Below are 6000 nucleotides of genomic sequence, written 5' to 3' on the forward strand. Positions count from 1 at the left end.
CCTCTCCTAGGAATGTGACCTTTAACCGGTCAATCTGGATTTCCCCGACCAGCTCTAGTGAGGCCTGAGAGACCTCCACCCTTCCCCCAAAGGAAGGTGACCTTGCCTGAAACAACCCCCTCTTTGTTAGAAACTTCCTTTTTCCACGCTCTTCTGCCTATAAAAGCTTTCCATTTTGTACAGCCCCTCAGAGCCCCTTTCTATTTGCTAGATGGGGTGCTGCTTGGTTCACGAACTGTTGAAGAAAGCCAAAAAGATCTTCAAGTTTACTCAGTTGAATTTTGTTTTTCTAACATGGTCAATAACACATAGCGTGTTGTTTTTACAGTGAAGACATAGTCTTGTTAGCATACAAAATTAGTGTTCTTCTCCCAATGGGTGTAAACAAGCCAATAAGTTGTGGCATCAGCCTTTGGGGGTGGAAATCAGCTTTTATTCTGCGAGATTGATCTGCAGGGAGACAGGAGGCGTGTGCCCTCAGATCTGTCTCTCTCACTCAGGATTTGGGACAAAATTTAAGAAGTTAGGGAGAACAGGCTGGCACATGGAAACGCTGGCAAGACAGGTTCTGACTGGTGGGCTTTACGCATTTATGGTAAGGTTTTAAACATTTATGACAGGGTTCTAAGCATCTGTGATGGGGTTCTAAACATTTTTGCATGAGACGGGGAATGGATTTTAACACAGGATTTTCCTGGGTGAGAGATCCCTCACTTTTGATAAGAGTCCAACTTTCAAGTTCCAGTTGTGTCCTGGTCCTTGGGTTCCGTGGGAAGGAGGATCTTTGGTTCCGAGGTCATTTCAAGTCACGATTTCTTCTTTTGCGCATGCCCTGGCTAAGTGACTTGGCAGTGTTTCTGAAAGACAATCTTTAAACCCTTGTTGATGAGAGATGGGGTCTGTTTGAACTGGCTCTAAACAGGCCTGTGGTTACCATCTCAATTGGGAAAAAAAATACGTAAAAGAATACTCTAAAAAACAATGCCAATTGGAAGAATCTCTCTATCGGAGATATGTGTAGAATCGTGCCATCTTTATAGCAAGAGGAACAGGAGTCAGCATAACTCAGCTTTATTCTTCATCACACCATTCAGAAACTAAGCCCGAAAAGGCGTCTGTCCCTTTCTTTCTGTATTGATCAACCCCCTAAATGAGAAAACCAATCCTCAAAACAAGTGTGAGTAATTCTTATTAGTTATTTTGATTTTGTTGGGTTAAAACTTGAGGAAAATACCTTATCATTATGGCTGAGTGAATATACACATTCTTTTCCTGCAGAAAACAGTCTCACAAAATTAAACAAAGACAGTCCAGAAAAGATGACCTATCACATGAAATTTCTTTTAGGTTTCCCCTTTTTTTTTCTTTTCTCTTTTTTTTTTTGGTTTATTTTAGGGCTAAATGACAAATCTTTATTACATCAAACCATCAAGTGCTTATTTTCTTGGTTGCAATTTCATCACCTACAATAGCCTTTGTACACATACACATTGCTCTTCCTTAATAGAAACCTGATGAACTTCAGAATTTATTTGAAATATGTATTCAATATAAACCTCTGTTCATTTTTTACAACAGAAGAGTAGCACAGCAGCCTCCATTTGTTTGCAGAATTTTTTTTCTATTCTCTCATCTCATTCCTCACAGAGGTCTGTTCACAGGCTGACTGGAAATATTGATGAACAAGAAAACATGCTCAACTTCCCTAATAAACAGAGAAATGCATATGAAAATGAGATAGTATCGCTTCTCCTATCATTGTGACGGAAATGAAGGATATTCATCATATCCATTGTCGGTGAGGGAGTGGGGCAAAGAGAGCTCAGAGAACGCTGCTTCTCTTCCCACAGCCATCCAGCTGCAGTCGTTTCTGAGGCCCCTGCTCTATTCCTAGCCCTGGGGTCTGTAAATCACCCCATATTCTTGCAATAAATCCCTTCTCTTTTTTGCTTTCATTTTTACCTTTTTTTTTTTTTGCAACTAAAGAGTATTAACTAATATAATGAGTACTTTTGCCTTCATTTCAACCTGTTTTCTCTTTATGGTATTTATATGTAAAGGTATGCTTTTTTTTTTTGGTAAGGAAGATTGGCCCTGAGCTAACATCTGTTGCCAATCTTCCTCTCTCTTTTTTTTCTCCCCAAAGCCCCAGTGCATAGTGGTATAACCTAGTTGTATAACCTAATTCTAGTTCTTCCATGTGAAATGCTGCCACAGCATGGCTTGATGAGCAGCGTGTAGGTCCGCATCCAGGATCTGAACTGCTGAACCCCAGGTCGCTGAAGCGGAGCACGTGAACTTAACCACTCAGCCACAGGGCTGGCCCCCTCTTTCTGATATTTATTACTTTTTACAAATTATCACATGCATCTTCTTGCCTTCATTGTATTAAAGATACCAAACCATCTCCTGATTTCTTTTCTGGATCCTGGATAGGATCATTTTCATTTGTAGGCTTTTTCTGTGAGCTCTCTGGGCATTTTTTCTTTTTCCTTCATCTAAGTCTGACCTCAAGTGTTTTTTCTCCCTCCCTTTTCTGAACTTCAAACCAAAGGGAGATCTACTTACACTTGATGATTGCTCTCAGACCTTTAATTGCTGTTAATTGCTGTTGGCTCTGCTCACTTTACACTTGCCCTTCTTAGATTTAGAGCTGGGGCACAGGGATATGCTCAACTCTCTGCCCATGTCCCGACAGAGGTCATCTCGTGGGGCTCAGGTTCTCAGGTATGAGACCTTCCTAACCCCGCTCTGACCTGTCTTTTGATTCTTTGAACTGTTGGAAGAAGGGAACAGCTGTAGTCTCCAGAGTGGCCTGCAGTCCCCAGGGTGGACCACACCGTCCAGGATAGATTGCAATCCCCACGGACTGCCACCCAGATTCTTCTCTTCTTTGATTCAAGCTGCAGAATTTGCCTTGCGGGGTTATGCCTCCCAGGATGCAATGCACTGCTGCAGCAACTTGTTTCTCTTTTTCTTTTTAATTTTATTTTTTTCCTTTTTCTCCCAAAGCCCTCTGGTACACAGTTGTGTATTTTTAGTTGTGGGTCCTTCTAGTTGTGGCATGTGGGACGCTGCCTCAGCGTGGCCTGATGAGCGGTGCCATATCCGCACCCAGAATTGAACCTGCGAAACCGTGAGCCGCAGAAGCGGAGGTGGGAACTTAACCGCTGGGCCACAGGGCCCGCCCCTCAACTTATTTTTCTTGTCCCGAGTTTTCTGGCAGACAGCCAGGATGCATACAGGGACCTTCCTCCGGCTGCCTCACACCTCATCATTCAGTCGTTTGGTGGCCGTGGACCCTCAGTCTCAGAGGCAGGAAGTAGACTCCGAGAGACGGATAACATGTCATTGCTTTTTTCAGTCTGGCTCTGGTTAGATTTCTCTCAACCCGGCTCCGTCGCCAATAAAGGTGGGTGGAAATTTCTAGCAGATCGTGGAATCGGATTGCCTCTCAGTCTGAGTTTTCATTAGAGAGGAAGGAAGCTGATGAGGAATCCAGCTATCCTTTGCACAGGACCTGGCAACTCCTTCCCACGGCCGGCCACGTGAAGACCACTCCCTCCCCGCGGGTTTCAGTACTCTGCTCAATCCGGCCTAACCCTCTAATCCACAACCTCCCCTCCAAGCAGCTGGTCTCCTTCGCACATCTTTTCATGCTTCTTTCCTTCCTGGCAGGGTCCCTTTCCCTGTTTAGCGAAATCCTTCCACGTAATACTGAGATCAACTTCCATCTCTATCATAAAGCCTTTTGAAGATCTGTCTTCATGAAGCCTTTTGATGACCCAGCCTACACTGAAGTCCTTCATTTTCTTTCATTCATTCGTTCATTCACTGAACAAATGTTTGTTAGGTGCTTGCCCTATGCCAGTCCCCATGCATAAGTGGGAATCCCACAGGAAATAAGCAGACTTGTTCCCTGCCTTCATGGGGTTGAGAGTTTAGGCATTTTATACACCAAATCACACAATAATAGATTCTGTCAGTCTTGCTTATAATCCCTATTTGTTAATCAGGGTAAATTTTTTTTTTTTTTTGCAGCCAACAGAACTCACTTCTGGAATACAGGCCCAAAGATGGATTTCTTGGGAAAGGCCTGCGGTCCCTCCCAGAACCGAAGGGAGAGGGAAAACCTTGGCTTCCAGGCGGCAGGAAGAGAGACTCTCCAGGGCCCGCAGCAGCAGAAGTGTTTGGACTTTGTAGGGCGCTGCCTCCGCTTCAGAAGCTGCTCTTCCTGCCTCTGTGCCAGGCTTCGGGTCCCAGGAGAAAGCTGGGATATGCGAGCCTGAGTCAGGGGACTCGGATCCTTGAGCCGGGCGGAGGTGGGCGAGGAAGCGGGGTACCTGGAGGCCTTCCCTTGTGAGCGGAGGCCTTTCCCAGAGCAGGGGAAGTTGCTATGACTTGGGGCCATCCTCCCGCCGATGTCCGTGCACTGTGGGAATCGCGTCTGCTCCGGGAGCCACCTCGCTCCAGGTGACTGGTAGGAATGTATGGTGCCGCCTGAAGGCCCAACACGGGGCAATTTTGAAGCTTCAGAGCTTTCCTCAGGGGGCCTGCGTCACAGCCCAACTTCTCTGTCCGCTCAGACCTGAGTGCTCCATTTCTGCCACAGGTGTGGCCCCGAGAGCACTCCCTGAGAACTTCCTGCATCCTAATCTCCGCCTCAGAGTCTGCTTCCTGAGCACCCCAATCTGCAGCACCGCCCCCCCCCCCCGCCCCCAAGGAATTCCCGACACCTATGACGGTCACGCGCTTCCACGCCATTCTGTATCGTCTGGCAGTTTGTGAATTACTTCACGTTACTCACGCCTTCCAAGCTTGGCTGCAGACTTCCTATGGGTAGAAACCTTAACTTCCCTGATGTCCAGCCCTCAACCCCAAATGCAGCCCGAGGCACGTAGGGATCCCTCAAAATTGTGCGTTCACGGATGGATTGTCCCCAGCTGAAGGACAAAGTCATGCTAAGTCTGACATGTCAAAATGCTGTTAGATGGACCAGAAATTGAACAGTTCAAAAAGGCTTCCTTTGAAAGGGTCTCAAGTGGTGTTGAAGAGATGTTATTTTTTTTTAAAATTTTTGTTGTTATTTGTTTAGTGGACTACTCCTTGATTTTAGAGAGCAGAAAATTCTGGTTAAAGAGAGTAAACCTTTCTGCAATAACATCTTTTTTCTCTCTGCTGTCTTGGTTTTCCTTTCCTTTCGTCTCTGAGTGACATAGGTGACATAGCCACATAACCTTACAAAACATGCTTAAGTACGTGATTTTAAGAGGTGTTCCAGTTCTTTTTGAGTGTCACGTGGCGGGGGGTGGGGGGCGCGCTGTGGGGCGGGGGAGCAGGGAGAGGAATGTGCATCCTACACTGTAGCATCATATGTCTCAATGACTGTGTTCGGGACCTGGCTGGGTCCACAACAGCCATGTGCCAAGAAGAATGGAAAGTTGGGGAGGGGCGTCCAGGCTTTGATCTTTAAAATAAATATTCTTTCAAGAACAGAGGATTTAAGAATAAGCCATCTCTACAAACACTTTTGTAATCATCCCAATTCTAAGACAGAAGAAGCGAGATTCCTTTTACCTAGAGAATGCTCGGTTTTAAAAACAGAATAAAAATATGATTTTCTAATCCTTTTCCCAGTCTCTTAAACACTCCTACCCCCATTCAGAGCTGACACTTGCAAAGAGAAGTTATTACCTCGGACCCATCCCTTTCTGTCTGTTTCCAGTAATGTGATAATATTTCATCTAGCTGCCCCATGATGCTGGCATAGTTTGTACACTCAGCGCACATGTGTAGTTTCCTTCATGTAAAAGAAAATTGGGCTGTGAGCAGAAGGAGAAGAGCTGCTACGTTTTTCCTCTTGTAAAGAATGTGCTTTTATGATATATTTTTTAATTGATTAAGAGGTAAGGGTAGTAAAGGAACGTCTGATCCAAGTTTCAGCAAAGGACTCTTTATTGAAGTATGGACTCTCCAAAGCTGTTTTAGGCAAGTGCCCAT

Source organism: Equus przewalskii, chromosome 30, assembly GCF_037783145.1.
Source record: "Equus przewalskii isolate Varuska chromosome 30, EquPr2, whole genome shotgun sequence".
NCBI lineage: Eukaryota > Metazoa > Chordata > Mammalia > Perissodactyla > Equidae > Equus > Equus przewalskii.